The following is a 20,465-nucleotide window of genomic DNA, read 5'->3' on the forward strand; positions in this document are numbered from 1 at the left end:
CAAATGCTCTCTCTCTAAGTGTGAGAGCATCCAGGTAGAGAGAGGTCACCTGTTCTTCCCTTGACCCAACTGCTAAAGAAAGGACAGCTGGAGTTCATCTTCTGTGCTCTCTACACCCAAAGGCCTTGGAAATGAGGGCAATGGGTCAGGGGCTGGGACGTCTAAATACCAGTCTCCAATTCTGACCATTCCTGTTTCTGTATGTTACGAGGCAAGCACCCCAACTCTCTCGTTTTCTATTTCAGCATCTGTCCAGGTTGAGCAGCTGGGGGTGAGGCACTGGCACCAGCCTCTGCTTACTTCATTAAGATCATGTGAAGGTGAAGACACGAGTTGCTCCATGTGAAAGCACTTGAGATTTATTGAGGGGAAAAAAACTACCATGTTTCCCTGAAAATAAGACCTAGCCAGACCATTAGCTCTAATGTGTCTTTTGGAACAAAAATTAATATAAGACCCAGTATTATATTATATTATATTATATTATATTATATTATATTATATTATATTATATTATATTATGCCCGGTCTTATAGAAAAATAAGACCAGGGCTTATATTAATTTTTGTTCCAAAAGATGCATTAGAGCTGATGGTCTGGCTAGGTCTTATTTTCGGGGAAACACGGTGTTATGTAGATATAATAAGATTTAATTTGGAAAAAGAAAAAATGATGACACAGTTGGACATCCTGTGCAATTTGTGCCTCTGTCCATGTATTTATTCATCAAACATTATTTGAACACCTATTGTTTATAGAACCTTGAAGACTGAGTTGGAAAGGTACAGGCTTTCTACAGACACAATATTTTAAGTTTGGTGGAGTAAGGACGACGTGAAGTGGATGGGAGATGGTGAGAAATTCAGGAGATAGAGTGGGGAAAATAAAGAGGGAGGAGCAGAGGAGGTCGCATGTAGGTGGGGAAGAGGTGGCCAAGAATAGAATGCATTTGTTTGTACAAATGTGTTACCGTTTATGAAATGCTGCTTTCTTTTTAATCTATTGCATCATTTAATCCCATTCTTCTCGGACTCTAACATGTAGAAGAATCATCTTAAAGAATATTGTTAAACAGATTCCACCCCCAGGAAGTCTGATTCAGTGAGTCTGGACTGAGACTGGTGGTTATGGGTTAGAGGGTGGTCGATGGACACACAGATTGTGCTTTGAGTGTCACTGATTTAATTCTCAGCACAGCAACATGAGGCAGGTAAGGCTGACATTATGATCCCCACTTGTCATTCCCATTTTCTTAAAAAAAACACAAAAAAACAGAGGAAAGGGGAAGTTCAGAGAAGTTACGGAACTGGTTCAAAGTCCAAAACTTTTTTATGCCAAGCCTTGGGCTCTTCTCTATGCGAATGATTTAAACTCAATATGCTTTGAGGTTGTGCATGAGGAAATCTGAATGATGGCCATTGACTTCAAAGTGGAGAGAGTTGCCCTGGATACAAATATTGTCTTCATGGATTGTAAGGAATTTCCTTTAACAGTAAATTTTCTGAGAAACCATCCCAGCAAGATATAATCTAGTTCTGCTCCTTAAAGAATCAACATTCCCACCGCAGGAGAACTACGTACCAGAAGTTCTTTGTGAAAATTGGCGAGGTCTACAATCTCCTCGCAGTTAAGTTTTAACCACTTCTCCGGACCCTGTGAGGGTTAAATGAAGACTAATTTGATCGAAAGTACTTTTGACAGTTTCTGACACATAGTAGGTGTTCTATATAAATGCTAGTTCCCATATTTCCCTTTTTCTTCTTCATCTAGCTACCAATAATTGCGCACTAGCAACCTAGTGAGAACTTAACATGCCCACATGTGAACTCGGTACTTAACTTCCATGAATTCTCGTTACGATCCCAGGGAGCTGGTGCTGTTAGCATCCCGTTTCATAAATAAGGAAACTGAGGCACAGAGTGATGAAGATCTTTTCCTATTCTCACGCTAATTCGAGGTAGAGCTAAGAGTCCAACCCAGGCAACCTGCTTCCTGAGCCTGCTCTCTTAAAGTACGTTGTGAAGCTGCTTTCCCAGCTTGTCAGTCAAGATACTTCAATTCACTAAAAGGTGAAAGTGAAGGGATAAGATGAGAGGAGGAATGTGAGAACCTGACCGTCAAGCCTGACCTTTTCACTGGCATCAGTGCCTGGTTGGTAAAACAGTGCCCAGTGAATGTTGTTTATGCTATGGACGTGGCACCCTGTTTATTTTTTTCTGGGACAGGGACCAAGGAAAATGGCTCTCCCCTTACTCCTATTTTCACTTCTTTTGGTCCTGAGTCTTTTTGGCAAAAAGTACAAATTTTTGCTATTTAACCTCTGCAACTTCTTGTTACCTTACCTATCAGCTCTTGAACTGAGAAAAGTCTCTCTCTCTCTCTGTCTCTCTCTCTCTCCCCCCCCCATTTACTTATTCATGCTAATAATTCTTGGAAAAATATAGTTCTTAAGTATGCTCTGTGTGCAGGCAGTGTGGATTCCTGGGGGTACAAGGATGGACCCTGGGCCTGTCCCTATAGTACTTTCTCTCTGGTGAGGGAGATAGGAAGACATGCAAAAGAAATGATTGCATTACTATCAAATTTCAAACTTATATAATATAAGGGTCCTGAGCAAAAGAAACATGGTTCCAAGAGAGAATATGGGACAAGAAGCGTGTTTAGGTTGTCCCTAAGTCAGGAAACAGGTCCTGCAGAAGACATCAAGGAAGGTGTCCATGGGTAAGTTGTTTCTGAGTTGACACTTACAAGGGGAATAGAACTCAACGAGGCTAACAAGGTAGGAGGAAGGGAGACTGAAAAAATGCCTAACTACATAAAAGAACACTGGCAGATCCTTAAGAAAGATGACTCAAGAGAAAAAAGCAACATACCCTGTTTCCCCAAAAATAAGACATAGCCGGAAAATCAGCTCTAATGCGTCTTTTGGAGCAAAAATTAATATAAGACCCAGTATCATATCATATCATATCATATCATATCATATCATATCATATCATGTCATAAGACCCAGTCTTACATTATAATAAAATAAGACCGAGTCTTATGTTAATTTTTGCTCCAAAAGATGCATTAAAGTTGATTGTCCGGCTAGGTCTTATTTTTTGGGGAAACATGGTATATATGCTGTAGGAAGAGCATAAGGTCACTCATTTGTAAAATAAATGTGTATTGAATTTCTACCATGAACCAGTGTCGGTGTTAGATGTAGGGATGCTACAAAGATGAACAAGACATTATTATTTTTCTTTTTTGTCTAGTTGTTGGAACTTATTATAAATTCCTCTAGGGCATGGCCATGTTTTACTCATCACTGCACCTAATACTAAGTAGGCTGTCTGTGAATATCAGTTGAATGAAACAGCAATTTTGGTTACGTATTTTGTTTATGGATCAAATAAACACTAATGCATCAATTAATCCATGTTAACTTTAAATACACATACAGAGGGTGCCAAAAAATGTATATACATTTTAAGAAAAGAAAAAACTATATTAATTGTAATACTCAATAGGTACCGATAACAAAGGATGGATATGAGTCACGTTTGACTTCTGCAATTACAAGAGGTGCTCAAAGTGGTTACCATCAGCGTCCAGACACTTCTGATGATGGTGAACTGCTGCTTGAGAACGTTGACCAAAGTGTCCACTTGTATACATTTTTTTGGCATCCCTGGTATATGTATTATGTGTGTGTATACATACATACATATATATATATATATATATATATATGCATACCACACGTGTGTGTATACATGTATATACATGCATACACACATATATGTATACACACATATATGTTTGTATATATATACATTTATACACACACACCCCAAAGCCTTACCCAGATTTAATGAAGTATAATCCCCAGGGAAAGGGCTTTGGCTCCAAAAATTTTTAAGTAACCAGAAATGATTCACACATACAGAGATGGTTGAAAATCTGGTTGATATCAAGTTTAACTGAATACGTTTGGGTTCCCAGTGTAATCTGCAAATATTAAAACAAACATTTTCAAGGGCAGCGGTTAACCACATTTTTCCTTCCCCCTAAGACTTGTGGAATTCCATTACGGAATCCCAACAGTAGTCGTGAGCTCACAATCTCGAATGGAGACTGGGAAGCCTTAGGAGGGCGCGTCAAGAATAGTTTGAACTCTTGCTTCTCCTCCCTGGACCCCAACAACAGATCAGCTAAAGCCGCTCAAAGGAGCATATGTCCCAGTGAGGAATTGCTCCTGTAGGGAAATTCCTGTAGGATTTCTTATTTGCTCTTGTATCCTGGTGACTTTAATGAAGGCAAACCTTCTTACGCCAACCAAACAATGAACTTTGACAAGAGACATCGAATCTGAATCTCACCAAATGAATCTGCTTTTCTGCTTATGACCTTGGCCTCCACTTGGTCTGTAGCCAGGGCAGGTAAACGGTCACTTGTAAGTTAATGAGTTAACAATAGTTAAGTGCTTCAAGAACTCATCTACTTGGCATGAAAGGACAATTACCCATCAACGCTGACTTCCCAGGGCACTTGATGAAGATGAGTCACATACCTGTCCATGAGTGGGGGAAATTAGGCCAGGACGGTGTTTTGCTAAATCTCTGGAGAACTCACAAACACACAGCATGGTCTGCTCAGACTTTGAAGCTCAAACAGCCAGTGGTGAGAAACACATCAGGATAGGCCAAAGGGAGGTGAAGAACAAGCATGAACTCTCTTTCAGCCCAGTCTCACCTCTGCCATGTGAGCTCCTGTAAAAACCTGGACCGGCTCCACCTGTGATTGGCTCCATTTGTTTTACAGGAAGCCTTCCTTTTTGAAAGAGAGATGCTAAGCTTTTCAATGCCTCCAGCAAAACATGTTGGTGCCTTGATTCCAAGGGTGTGGATCACATAAATCTGAAGTCGCTCTGGTTTCGGTGGGAATACTGAAACCTTTCTCGGCTGACGCATCTAGGAATTAAAGAAGCATGACGGCTTTGAACTGTTGTCAAAAGCTGCATGGAGCCTCATTTCTGGAAGGGGTGTTCCATTTTCTGTGATTTAGCTTGGAAGCATCTTCTTCTCATATCCTTTCCTTGTTTCCAACACCTACTTTATTTCTACTTCCCCTTTGCCTCTTCCAGGAAAGGTTACAATACCAGAAATGTGGAGACTGAAAATAATTTACCGAATCTGACTATCATTACACTGTGTTCACAAAACATGAAATTTTAATATGTTGTCAAGAGCTTAGTGTTGAAAAGATTTCTGTGTCTGGCTACAAATACAGACATCTCATGGACTCCTCCATTTTTTTGTTGTTAGGTTTTTTTCCTTTTTCTTTTTTCTTTTTTTTTAGAACAAGAATCTGCAAGCTTGAGAAAGAAATCTTGTTACTACAAGTGACTGGAGATTTTTCTTCTAATTAGTATTCTGGGTCTCCAGTTGGAGAAAAGTACATTGTTGAAGGAAAGTAGTAGCTTTCATATAAGCTCTGTTGAGTGACTTTCCAACTTATCATGGTTGTGCCACTGAAGAAAGCGTCCCTATTTTGTGTTCACTTGTTCATTTATACATTTGGTACATTTGCATTTGGGGCCTACTGTGTATCAAGACCAGTTTCCAGGGGATAAAGAGAACAAAAGGCAAAAAGAATGGAACTTGCTTTGGAGAGGTTACAAACCTGTGAAGAAGAACGCTGTATGACATGTCCCAAGGGAGAATATTCGGATATCCCAAGACAAGTACAGACAATGACCTGAGAACTGGTAGGAGGAAGGCACTGGCACTGGACAGAGTAAGTGGTTTCAGGCATTGCTTCAATGAGAGGAAGACAATTGGCTGGGCCTTGAAGTATGGTCAAAGCATGAGAATACTGAAAAGGTAAGGGAAACGAGGGTTCTGGAGAAATACTGTCAGGTCAGCGGGCAGCGCTGAGGAACCAATTGCTGCGGGCGACCTTGAACTTATAATAATGCCCATCTTCTCGGTTATGTAATCTGTTGTCTGTACTCTCAGAACGTAGGGGGAAAGCACAGGAAAGGCAGGAGGGGGTCACCCAAGGACTGGCTGGATGCCAGTGAAGACCAAAGAAAAGAACAACAACAAGAGTGGTTGAAAAGTAAAAGTATGGAACCTAAGATGGAGAGAATCTAAAAGAGGTGGGATGTGGGTCTATTGACCCTTGTATTTAGAGGATTTTAGTGAATGTGGTGTCTTTAAGGATCAACAACATCTCAGCGAAGGCAAGTAGGTCGAGGTACAACAACTTGGGGACGCAGATGGTCTGCGTGGCTGGAAAAGGTACATTCCACAATCCACGTGAGAATAAGGCAGAGGTGAAAAGACAGGAAACTCACAAAGTTACAGTGAGGAGGAACTATCATGTGAGAGCCGTACTTTATCAGTGGCCAAGCAAAACTGCAACGTGGGGCCGAGTAGGGTTAGTGGGGTCAGACACCTGGTAAAGACAATGAGACTCAGTAATAGATGCCTGACTACTCTGTGCCCTTAGATTCACGGAAGGAGACCTGAGAGTCCTGGCGAGGACCTTGGCTTCCTTTTCTCTGATCCTGGGATGAAATGAGTCCAGTGGAAAGTAGAGATGAAGAGAATTTTAAACAGTGCAATAGTCTACTGCTCGGGAACTTTTGTGTGTGATACACAGAATAATAACTCTCCCAAGGATGTCCACATTCTAATTTTCCCAGAACCTATGAATATTTCACCTACCTGGCAAGAGTCTTTGCAGATGTGACTAAGTTAAGGATCTTGAGATGGAGAGATTATCCTGGATTATCGATGCGGGCTCAATGTAATCGTAAAGGTCCTGATAAGAGGGAAGCAGGACATCAGAGCAGAGAGGTGACGTTACACTGCTAGCTTTAACGATGACAGAAGGGGACATGAGCCAAAGAAAACAGACAACTTATAGAAGCTAGAAAAGGCAAGGAAATGGATTTTTCCTTTGAGCCTCCGGCAGCAAGGTAGCCTTACTGTCATTTTGATTTTAGCCCAGTAGGACCGATATTTGACTTCTGACCTCCAGAAATATAAGATAATAAATGTGTGTTGCTTTAAGCCACCAAGCTGTGATCATTGTTTTAACAGCAGCAACAAGAAAACATTACATGGCGTTGAAGTGTAATGTTGGAAAACATATTCTTAGGTGACAGGTGCTTGCGTTAGCTAGAGGCAGGTCAGACAGAAATGATGCTGGGCGTGTTATTGGAGGCACCAAGTAAGGTAGGTGCAGAGGCAGGTGTAGCAATAAGGGAAAAGATGGTGGTAAAATATAAATGCTTATCTCACATGCTCTGAGAGGAGAGTGGGGCAAACTTGCTTAGCACAGTAACCTAAACCATAACAAGTGCCAAATATATGGTTTAAAAATGGTGTGTTAGAGTGTTGACTCTCCTGCGTGCAAGACATTCCCTTGCAGGGCACAGATCTCAGAGAACACATGGTGTGGTCCTTCCCGAAGACAGTTTCTACAGGCAAAGTTGGATTGTTGAATACCAAGTAAAGCCTTGAAGTGGGGGGAAAAAATGGTGCATGAACAGGAGTGGATAAAAGGAAGGAGAACAAACGAGAGGCAGCCCTTCATCCTCGTCGTACCTGTTTGCCTGGCTGACAGCTTATAAAAGCTTCAGGGTTTTTTTTTTAGTACCAGCTGAGCATGTTACTTCATTCCACCTTCAGCTGCTTTCCTGAGTCATTGCCTGGTCTCTACCCTGCAGCAATTGCCTGAGATCTCTTGGATATAGACCCTGCACTTACTCATCTCTGGATTGCCATCACCTACTGCAATGCCCAGCAAATAGCAAGAGCCCAATAAATCTTTGTGCAGTGAGTGGACAAAGAGACAGGATTCTACTCTTAAAATAATTAAAGACTCTTGGCAATGAGAGGTTATTACAAGGCAGTGAATAAGCCTGTACTCAGATTCTTGGTAGAGATGAATGGTTTTCAAAGGCTGATCCATACCAGCCCACCAACTGATGCCAGACAAGTAAAGATGCTTGGTCCCCACCCTGCAGATTATGAGTCAGTAGGTCTTGGGTTGGGCCTGGGCATATGTGTCTTTGACAAACTCAGCAAAGATTCTGCAAGTCTGTGAACTCTTGGTCTTGATCTCAAATAAGTCAGTTCATTATGGACTAGAGTTATCAGATAACGATTCACTTAGCAGTTAGGATCTGAACTGAGTCTTCAAACATAGGCAAGTTTGGATAGATGAAGAAAAGGATGAACAGCAAGGGCCAAGATACAGACAGGCAGACACTACAAGAAACAGTCTTTTGTGCTGTTTGGCCTTTCCACTCAAAGCACCATTCATAATGAAAATCACTTATCTCTGCATAATAAGTCACCCCTGTCTTAAACAATGGTCTTCATCTATTGCCTTTCAGTTGATGAGGGTAAAGAATTCAGGAGCAGCTTGGCCAGGCTTTCCTGACTTGGGGTCTTTCATGAGGCTGTTTGCAGGTGGTGATTGGGGCTAAGCTTATTCCAAAGGATTCTTTAGTCTGATGCCTCCTTATGAAAGACTGAAAAGGCTGCTGGTTGAAGAGCTGGGCATCTTTATCTCTGTGTTGTCTTCCTCTCTCTCTCTCTCTCTCTCTCTCTCTCTCTCTCTCTCTCTCTATGGTCTCTGCAGCCTGGGGGCTTCAGAGAGTTTGGGCTTCTTAAATGAGGACGTGGAGTTCCAAAATCACGTATTCTGAGAGAGAGCACTAGTAGGAAGACAAGGAAGGAAAAGCTCATGGTGTGTAAATGTGGAATCCAAACATGCACGCAAGTGAAGAGATGAATAATAGATGGGCAAGGGACCCACAACCTTTGGAAGGGCTTTATTTACTTTAGCCAAACACCAAGAGGTTATCTATGCTTCTTACTGGCCAATGGCATGGAATGTATACCACATAGAAGAATCACCGTAAAAGATACCAACTTCAAAAGGTAGGATTGAATGTGGATTTCACAGAAGGAAATGCAATCAATCTTTCAATTCTTTCAGCAGTGTTTAATAAACCCTGAAGGCCTGGAATCATCTTCATAGAAGAGTAAGTTTGTATAGCTGACAGATTTTACAATCTGACGCAAAAGACATGAGTCCCCTGCCTACGACTTGACAAGCTTTGTGACCCTGAGCAGATCCTCAACTTCCTCCCTGATCTAGTTGTTTGCGTACCCAGTTTCATCTCTTTGTAGATCTTCCTCAAGCTTCGCAGTCCAACTCTGTGTACTACTTGCTCTTTCTCAAAAGCATAAGACTCTTTCATAGCCATTTGCTTTCTGCACTTGGCCATCGTCCTGCTTGAGACATGTCCTTCCCTACCTCTCCCTGTCTCTAGCAGGTGCCTGCTCCAGCCTTTCAGCTTTAGTACAGTCACACTTTCTTATTGGAATTGTCAGCCTGTCCACAGGGAGGATCCCACCATCTGGGCTCTTGCAGCTCTGCATGTACCTGTACCATGGCCCAGGTCTTGTTTTCACTACAAGATTCAGAGTCCCTTAAGAACAGGTCTGGGTCATAATGATTGCTGCCATGTCTGCAATGGATGTGATGCCTGACATATACTAATCTATCAATAAACATGTCTTGTGTTTAAGTGATTAAATGAATGCATAAAGGCAAGAAGGAATGAATGATTTTAAAATGTGGACCATTCATTCTTTGTCTTGATTGGACACTGACTTCTATTGGATTTCAGAGGACATTGGGAAAATGATCTTTTCATGCTCATTGCATGGTTAAGATTGAAAACTCAACAATAAGAACAAAATTTGTATCTGGATAACACAGCAAAGGCTTTTTGTGCCTTTCAAGTCTACAGTCTTCTTTCCTGCTGAGAATCCTGTGCAAAAATAAAGGGGAGGCTCTGCAGTGGCTCGATCTCTTTGTAATCAAGTGTATAGCCCCTTTTATGTTTTGGCTACCAAGGATGGTGCACACCTTTTGGTGCTCCAAAAAGATGTAACAGGAGGTGAATTCATTCCTGTAAGGTGTGGATGCCCACCAGGTGAAGGTGAATGACAATCCGACGCATCTCACACCCACCACCTCACTGGGGTAGGGCCAACAGGACTGCAGACCTGGCCCTGTTTCTTTCCCTCTCCAGTAAGATGCTGAGCTAGAATGTGGAGCGGTGGCCACACAGATACTCCTGTCTGCTGTGAGCTTGCCGCTGCCATTCACTAACAGTTTGATTTCCCTTTTTCTGAACTGTAGTTTCTTCATCCATGGGTTGAGGATTGTGACCTCACCATGCTCAGCTTAAAACATGGGAACTGTTGTGAAGACTGAGAGAAATTTAGCAAAATAACCATGCCTCTTTTCTAATGCATAGTAGGTGCTCCGAGATGTTAACCTTCTCTTTCCTTCTCCCTCTGGATCCTCTTCAGAAGAGAATATTCTAGCCGTCTATGCTAAAGAGGTCATTTCTGGCTTCCCTTTTCTGCTTAGTAAGGACAGGGCTGGGCTCTGGTATCTTGTGCATATCTCTCTGGTTCACATACCCAGGCGCACCCATCCACAGAGCTTTGTTTCCTTAACCTCAAGTTATGTAATGAGTCGGTGTAGGGTCCTAGATTTATTTCCACAAGGACCTGTTTCAAAATCCCTGCTGATTGCTCTAGGCGGTGAGTGTGTATATGAAAGAGAGAGGCCCACACATGTTCTCTGCTTGAAGCACCAGGACTGAATTAGGTCATGCAATCATGGCAGTTTTCATCATTTCACAAGCTGTTACTATGACAGCAGGTTAGGGCCACAGAGACTAGAGCAAGAACAGGCAGTTGCTTAACCTTGTTCTGTATTTACACATACATGTTGGCAGGGAAATGGTGAGTCATTCCCCTTGCTGGAATACACAGGATAGGCCAGCGGGTAATGACTATATCAAAAGATACTTTCCTCCACCTTCAGATACATTCTCTACAGCTGAATGTAATCTCTGGATGTATGCGACATGTTAGGAAGAGAATTAACCTGTTCTGACCCCTAGGGTGTCATTGGGTAACTCTTAGGGAGTACATAGGTGGTACCCAAGGAAACCTTCTCAAAACCTGTGGGAAATGAAATAAACAATGGTTGATGATGCAAAGGTGGTGATGATGCCCAATGTTTGACAGTGAGGAAAGGCACTACCCTACTATGTGCCAGGTGTAATGTGCACATTTACTCTAATTCTCATGTCAATCCAGCTCAATTTGTAACTGATGCTCAGGCAGATAAAACAATTTCTCCAAGGTACCAATGTTAAAAAGCAGCGGATCCAGACATGTTCAATGCCAAAGCCATGTATGTTACACCGTGACACCCCACCTCCCCACAAAGTTGGGTGTTTGGACTGCCTTACCACTCATCCCACTAGACCTGCCATCACACTTGATCTACTGTCAGTCACAGCGCCACCCCTCTTCTCTCTGCCTCTCACAGACTCTATTTGAGCATTCTGGGTTGTAGTTAAGTCACACTTGTGCAGAAGGCAGTTAAAGGAATATGAATTTTTAAACACTCATCTTATGAGATTCTGTTTCCTTGGTGACTCTTCCTGAGGTTTGGTTTTTCTCCCTTTCTTTGATTCTGGAAATCAACCATTGATAAACTCTGAAGTTACATATTTATTGTAAATAAATAAATATGTACAATCTTTTTTTTTTTTTTGTAACTTACATCAGCCTGGGACAGTTTCTGTTGCGTGCAATCACAGACCCTAAACAATAGATACACTATGGAGCACTCAGATAAGAACTTGGTTGCACATAGCAGCACCACATCTAAAGACAATAATCCTTAAACTTTGGCAAGCCAAGCATCAGAGCAACCTGGAGAGCTTCAAAACACTGATATCTGGGTCCAATCCCCAGTGTTTCTGATTCAGTGGATCTGAAGTAGAGTCTGAGAATTCGCATTTCTAAGAAGTTTCTGGATAATGTTAACACTGCAGGTCCAGGACCACACTTTGAGAACCACTGCTTTAAAACCCCAAATAAATACGCTCTGATGGCCTAGTGATTAGAAGTAATAGATAGATGTGGCTCTGACTTCCATGCCATCAGCTCCTCTAAAAGCCATCAATGAATATGTAACGTCAGAGTGTAACTGCCAGAACTCACAATCACTCTGTTCTCAAACTTATAGATTTCTGGGTTTGTTTGTTTTTTGTATATTTTGTCTTCTCATAGAAGGCAACAGACAAAGCTACTTTTTTAAAATTCCAAACCATACTGTGTTTCCCTGAAAGTAAAACCTAGCTGGACCATCAGCTCTAATGTGTCTTTTGGAGCAAAAATTGATATAAGACCCAGTATTATATTATATATTATATTCATTATATTAATTATATTATATTAAAAACCTGGTCTTACATTATAGTAAAATAAGACCGGGTCTTATATTAATTTTTGCTCCAAAAGATGCATTAGAGCTAATGGTTCAGCTAGGTCTTATTTTCAGGGAAACATGATATGTATGTATATATATATATATATATATATATATATATATATATATATATATATACACACACACACACACACAAGTATATATATATATATATATATATATATATATATATATATATGCATATATTTTAATTAATAAACTGTCCTTTTTAGAGTAGTATTAGCTTCATAGCAAAATTGAGCAGAAAGTACAGCGTTCCCATCTACCCACTGTCCGCAAGGTGCACAGCCACTGTCACTCCCAACATCCTACACCACAGCAGTACTTGGTTAAAATCCATGACCCGACATGGACACATCATTATTACCCAAAGTGCAGAGTTCCCACTTTCGGTGTCCCACATTCTATGAGATTTGACAAATACATAATGAAATGCATCCACCATTGTAGTATCATACAGAATACCTGCACTGCCCTCAAAAAGCTCTATGCTCTCCCTAGTCATCTCTCCCTCCCACGACCCATGACAACCCCTGATCTTTTTACTGTCTCCATAGTTTTGCCTTTTCCAGAATGTCACGGAGTTGGACTCATACAGTATGTAGCCTTTTCAGACTGACTTCTTTCACTCAGCAGTACACATTGTGTTTCCTCCATGTCTTTTTGTGGCTTGGTAGCTCATTTCCTTTTAGCACTGAATAATATCCTATTGTCTAGATAGATCACAGGATATCTACCCATTCACCTACTAAAGGACATCTTGGGTGCTTCAAAGTTTTGGCGATGATGTATAAGGCTGCTATGAACATTGGGTGTTTTTGTGTGAACATATCTTCAATTCTTTTCAGTGTACCAAGGAGCACTACTGCTGGATTGCATGCTAAGAGTATGATTAGTTCTGTAAGAAAATGCCAAACTACCTTCCAGAGTAGCTGTATCATTTTTGTGTCCCCACCAGAAATGAATGAAGACTCCTGTCCTTCTATGTATAACACTTGCTTACCAGCATTTGGTATTGTCAGTGTTTAGGATTTTGGTGATTTCTGATAGTAGTAACATCTCATTATTGTTTTAATTTGCAATTCCCTAATAACATATAATAATATATAACGTTAAATTTCTTTTCATATGCTTACTTGCCATCTATATATCTTCTCTGGTGAGGTGCCGATTTAGATCTTTGGCCCATTGTGTTATTGGGTTGTTCATTTTCTTATTGTTGAATTTTAAAAGTTCTTTTTATATTTTGAATAAGAGTCATTTATCAATGTGTCTTTTATGAGAATTTTCATCCAGTCTGTGCCTTCTCATTCTCTTGACACTGTCTTCACAGAGGAAAAGTTTTTAATTTTAATGAATTCCAGCTTATCAATTATTTCTTTAATGGATCATTCCTTTAGTATATCTAAAAACTCATTTCCATATCCTTTCTTGAAGGCTGTATTTATTGACTATAGAATTCTGAGTTCACAGATTTATGTTTTCTTTCAGAAGTTTAAAGATGGTAGATTTTGTCTTTTGACCTGATAGTTTCTGATGAGAGATCAGCTGTCATTTAAGTTGTTGTCCCTCTGTAAGTAATGTGCCATTTGTCCCTGGCTGCTTCATAGATTTCTCTTTATCTTTGGACTTTAGAAACTTACTTATAATGTGCCTGTGTATTTTCTTTGTATTTCTCCTGTTTGGGACCTATGGCATTTTATGAATCAGCAAATTTAAGTCTTTTCATAAAATTGACCAAAAAAATTTAGCAATTAAAAAAATGTGTCTCAAAAAGAAATTTCTGTCTCATTCTTTATTTTCTTTCCTGTTCGACTCCACTTACATATAGGCTAGACCTTTTGATACGGCCCCACAGGTTTACTTCAGATTGGATAATTTCTACCAATCTATCTTTAAGTTCACTGACATTATTTCTCTTTCATCTTTACTTTGCTGTTAAGCTCATCCAGCAATACTTTAAATTTCAATTATTTTTTATTTCTAGAATTTTTGTTTCTTTTTTATAGTTCTATTTTTTGACTGAAATTTCCTATTTTTGCATTCACTATGACCATAGTTTCATTTACTTCCCTGAAAATCATTAAAATATCTGCTTTAAAGTCCATTTATTGAGAATTGTAACAGCCAGTTTATCTTGGGTTTGGCCTGCATAGATTGTCTTTTCTCTTGAAAATGAACACGTTTTCCTGTGTTATTTGTTGTTGTTGTTGTTTTTAAATATAGCAAATAATAATGGGTTGCATCTCGAACTCTGTTATAGTACTCAGGAAGTGTTGATACTTTTGTTTTAACTGGAAATTAACTTAGTTGGTTGCAAATTGTAAAGTCTGTCTCTTAAGGGGCAGCTCTGTTCAGCTCTTTTATCTTTAGCTATGTTGCTTTTAGTCTACCTAACATAACATATATAGTCACGGCATATGGAGTACAGCATAGGGAATAGAGTCAATGGAATTGTAATAAATATATACGATGTCAGAGGGGCAATAGATTGGGATAAGGGGGTTATCACTTTGTGAGGGGTGAAATGTCCAACTATTGCATTGTTTTGTACACCTAAAACTAATAAAAACATAAAATAAAAAACACACTAAAATAAAAGGTTTAAAAAAATAAAAAGAATGGTTCAGCCGTCCGCTAAAATTGTGGATTCCTTTTCTCTGGCTCCCTTAGTTCCAGAAATCCCTTAATCATTCACTTTCTAGTGGCTTTGGTTTCCCTGAACTCTGCCATCTTGTCAGAAATGCCATATATTTTCTATTGGAGAGCTCGCTACCCTACGTGGCACTGATCCTATCTCCCATGAGGTTAAAAGCCATGAAGCATGGATAACTCACCCCTCACCATCCTTTTCTCCAAGTTTTATCTCCCCTACACAACTGGCCAATTTGTATTCACCCTCCAGTGCCTTCAGGCCATTGTTATTTATTTATTGTTTCAGTTTCTAGTTGTGGTCATCAGGGCTTTGGGTCCAGTAGGAACGATCTGAAAGTGTAGTCTGCGTTTTGGGGTTTAACTTTGCAAAATTAAAAAGCCATAGCCTGGGTGGTTATCAACAAAACTCATTTTGAAACTATAAAGTACACCGTGGGATCCACAGGGCAGATGCTGTCACTTATATAGGCTAACTTCCCATTCATACATTCAACAATTATCTCTAGGGTTTGCTACATGCGAAGGCATATATATGGCCCTAATAAGAAAAACTCTGCACCTTCAGGAAGTTTATAGTCACCAAAATGAACAAGTTAAATAAGCAATAATTTAAGTAGTGCTTCTGGGAACAGATACGAGGATAAATCTATCTGGGGTCTCTGTTGTTGAGGGAAGACTACAGAAGCTGTGTTTAAACCTTATGCACTTGATGTCAACATTTAAAAATCTATAGAAAATAGATAAACAACTGACCCCTTTCCCTTTATTTCATTCTTCATTCTGTTTGTACAGAGGGTCTCATTCGAGTCTTTCAGTAGCTACTCCTCCAATACCGAGGCCTATTGCTTAATGTTTCTAAGTGTCGTCAGGGTCATCAAACGATGGTAATCGATCAACTTCTCCAAACTGATGTATTTCTGATCAAGAAGCATATCTCAGGTAACTGACAGAGCTGAAAAGATGATTCTCCTTGAGCTTCAAGTTATCTTCACAGTCACCAAGAATCCCATTTCCTGGGACAAAGTTCAAAAACGTCTTCATTACTTGACAGTATTTTTTTGGGGAGTATTTTTGGCACATAAGTGTCCCAATAGTAGATGCAAATGCTCCAAATGATTTTGAGAATAATATGAATTCTAAGGGAATAGCCCCATAAAAAAAATGACCAGCCAAATCAGCAAAAATAAATACCACCCATCTAAACTGCATGTTAAAAGAGAAAGTCAGAAAAGAAAGATGCCTCTGGCAAAGGTGATGTTACACATCTTGAAGGTATCATGTCCTCTGAGTTGAGTTTAATATATTAAAAACTTACTATCCACTGTCATTATTTGCATAAAGCAATAGGACTAGCAAACCCCAAATCATCTTAGAGCATATGTGTGTGTGTCAGGGGGTGAGGGGAGAGATAGTATGTTTGTGTGTTTTAATGGCAACCAAGAAAGAGTAGTTAATATGAGTTTAAAAAATGCATTAATGCATTGAACTAATAATGCTATCCCAATGAATTCATGCTAAGGAGATTATTCTATGGCAAATGAGTTATAAGTATATGAAATAGTCTATTATAGCATTATGTATAATAGTACAACCTGAAGGTCCTAAGAGGTTTACAAATAAATTCTGGTAGATTATGTAGTTTAATAATCTTGAAGGTTGTGAGAGCATGAGGAAATTTTTGCAACACAATGTTCAGGGGAAAATAGCAAAATGCAATAGTCTACACACTGGGGTTGCAAATACTATGTAAAATGGGATTAAATGAAAACAAAATCCTAGAGGAGGAATTTAATTTCCATACTTTTCTAAAATGCAGCAAATCCAGCAACATAAATTTTTCAGCGCTAAGGAAAATAATGAATGTCCAATGTAAAAGTCACATAATTACTGATGGTGCTCAATTCTGGCACAACTAGCACTGTGGCAGGATGGAAGAAGCGCTCATCTGGTAGTCCCAGAAATGAGGGCACTTCGTATGGACAATTAGTTTTCTAGCCACATGGTCGCAAATGGGCCATCTCAGCCCTAGCCACCAGTAACCCTGGAGGAGAGTGAACTCACTACAGAAAATGTCAAGGCCAAAGCCTCCTCACAATTATGTCATGTAGCATCATCTCTGGATTGCATCAGCTTTCTTGTTTCATCTGGAGAGGGTCTGAGATTAAGCTTCTACATAGAAGAATAGTGAGAAATGGGACTGGAATATCCAAAGTGGGCACCATTCTTATTTTCTTTTTCTTGATGGTGAAGCAGATAATACAACTGTTCGCTTCTAATATGATTTTCATATTGGATCCAGATATCACTGAGTGCCCCCAATATTTCAGGCTATGGAGGTCATTCTGTCCTTTATTGCTTCAAACATAATCAAATCAAGACTTGATACCCCATAGAGATGGAAGCCCCAAATGCTCCCTCATCCTAACCCTGTCTAAATTATCTCTCAGGTCACCCAGGGAGATTACATCTTCAGGAATTATACTTCTAATCACCTTTTCCCCATTTTCTCTGCTTTTTTTCTTCTGCTCTGTGTCTCACCTCTTTCTAGCGGTCTTCCTTTTGGCTTCTGCAGGATTTAAATGCTCCTCCCTTCTAACCTATTTGACTGATTTGGGGGCAATACACAGAGGGGGCAGGAAACATCTCACAGGGCGTCACAACAAGCAGCCTAAGGTTGGCTATTAGACAGCACAATTCCTCTGTCGCTGAGTCATTCCTGCTCTTGAGAACCTGTTGCTGTGTACCATTGATCCTCAGTCCTCAACTTCCCACCATCTTGCTAAACCCCTCTTATTCCCTTCTTAGTTTCCACCTTTCTCATCTCTCTGGGCCCCTTCAACTATTTACTTGGATTCCCCTAAAGTCAAAAATTCTTATGTAAATTTTACCCAGCAATTTAATTTTCTTTGTATTACTCCCCCACCTACTAGATCATTCTGCGAGGTCTCTTAAGTATGTAGATTGGTTGAGAATTTCCGAAATCATCAAGTGCTGGAGGTTTTTGCTTAATAATCTTCCTGCAATCTGTATCCTTCCTTTCACGTTTTATTATGAGCAGCAAGATGAAACCAAGATGAACCTTCAATGTTTGCTTGGAAATCTCCTCAGCTAAATACCTAAGTTAATTATTCGTAAGTTGTTTTTTTTGCCATATAACTTCATGGCACAGTTCTGTTAAGCCTTCTGCTACTACATAAGAAGCATCTCATTTGCCCCATTTTCCAAAATACATTTCCATCTGAGCCGTCATCAACAACACTGTTAATATCCGTATTTCTACCAACAGTCTATTTATGACAATTTAGGTATTCTCCAAAGACATCGGCATTTCCACAAATAGTTTGTTCAAGAGAATCTAGATTTTTAAAATCATGCATCTCAAAATTCTTCCTATTGGCCAATTACAAAACAACATCCACATTTTTTGTTACAAAAGCTACGATTTTTATCATTTGAAAGAGTCAAATGTATACATTTTAAAGCATTTCTAATAAAAACTCCAGTAGTGATTTAAATTTGACAGAGTGAAAAAGGATAAATGAATGAGACTATCTAAGAACATACTTAAAAAGAGGACAAATATGAGAGTACATTTTATACCAAATATTAATATGAAGTGTAACATTATAATAAATAAGGTCTGATTTGGGTAAATTAAATCACATAGGAAATACTCTAATAATAACAGAATTTATTTATTACTTAATGCCTGCTAGGTCCTATTCTTAGTGTTTCACACAAATGAACACATTTAAAATTCATAACAATCTTTTCATATATGCATATGCATATATCCCTATGACTGCAGGGATAAAAGAGACACATCTCTACAAAACTTAAAACATCTGATTCAACAAGAAGTAGAAAACTTGATTATTCCTATAAACATCAAATAAATGAAACCAATAATTTAAAACCTCATTACAAAGGAAACACAAGGTCAGACAGTTATCTGGATAAATTTTACCAAATATTCAAGGAACAAATAATTCCAATCTTAAAGAAACTCTTCAGAATATAAAAATAAAAGGAATACGTCCAAACTCATGAGGCTAGAATAATCTCAATAATAAAATCTCACAAAACTAAAAGATTTTTAAAAATTACAAGCCACATTATTCATAAACATAGACACAAAACCTAAACAGAGTATCAGCCAACCTAAGCCAGTCATATATAAAAATGAAAATATATCATGACCAACTCCCCCCCCCGCAAGGAAATCAAGGTTGGTTTAACATTCAAAAATAAAAGTTTACCACATAACCAGATTAAAGGAAAATAAATCTTATGATTATCTCAATAGATGAAGAATAATCATTTGATAAGTGTTACTATCTTAACAAACTATAAAAGAGAACTTCCATAACTTCACAAAGCGTATTTACCAAAAACCTAATGCAAACATCAGGTGAGGAGCTATTAATATTTCACTATACCTACAAGACATGGTAGTGTCTTAACACTAAGATGGTGTCCTGTATTTGGAGTAGTGGTGGAAGATGGAAAGAAGTAGATAAAGGAGAATTTATCACCTCCTTGTTGCATATAACAGATGTCCGAAAACATGCTTATTGACTGATGGGTAAGGGAGTGTCGTAAGTCACTGCCCTAATTTCAGAGTGGTGTAACTTGGAGATTCTTAGAGCTTCCAGAAGATTCTCCCTTAGAGTTGCGCTCTGGTCACAATTTACCCAGGGTGATCATTATACCCATCGTTGCATTTTCCATATTCAGCCGCCCAAAGATTTCCTTTGTTCAAAAACTCAAAGTAGAATTTTTATAAATTTGTTCTGGATAATTACTTCGCCATAGTAATAGATTGCTCTAAACAATATGATTTTTCTTTCAGTGATGGAAAGTTCCTGGAAAAACATGTGGCCTTCAGGGCATTATGAGACGGAGTAGGAAAAGCACTGGATAAGACCTGAAGAGACTGGGCTAGTAGTTCTGCCTGAGTTCTTTAGTGATGCGACTTTTGATGGTACTTAAATTTTAGGCCCCTATTTCCTAATCTGAAATGTGTTACATGATTTACTCATTGATTCCATAAATTAAAAAAATTATTACCTATGAGGCACTATGCTCCTGCCTATGTTATGTAGGTGCTCAGAAAAATCAACACTAATAGGATTTATGAAAAGCACACTGAAGCAGGTACCTTGCTATACAAAAGGCTGATGGATTTGGGAATATGAGAATCCAATAGCTACTGATTTATCAAATAAGTCTCAATCACCTCTTATATTTGCACAACACTAGGTTCTAGGGAAATGTTGACAAAAACAGTTAAGCACTAAACTTACCATTAGAACCAGGCACTTCCTTTGCAACATAGAAGAAAAAGGGTGAATCCTAGTCTGCCTTGACTCTACATATGACTTTCATCACATTACCTGTCTTCCTATGAA

This window comes from Rhinolophus sinicus, linkage group LG12 (genome assembly GCF_036562045.2).
Source record: "Rhinolophus sinicus isolate RSC01 linkage group LG12, ASM3656204v1, whole genome shotgun sequence".
NCBI classification, from domain to species: Eukaryota; Metazoa; Chordata; class Mammalia; order Chiroptera; family Rhinolophidae; genus Rhinolophus; species Rhinolophus sinicus.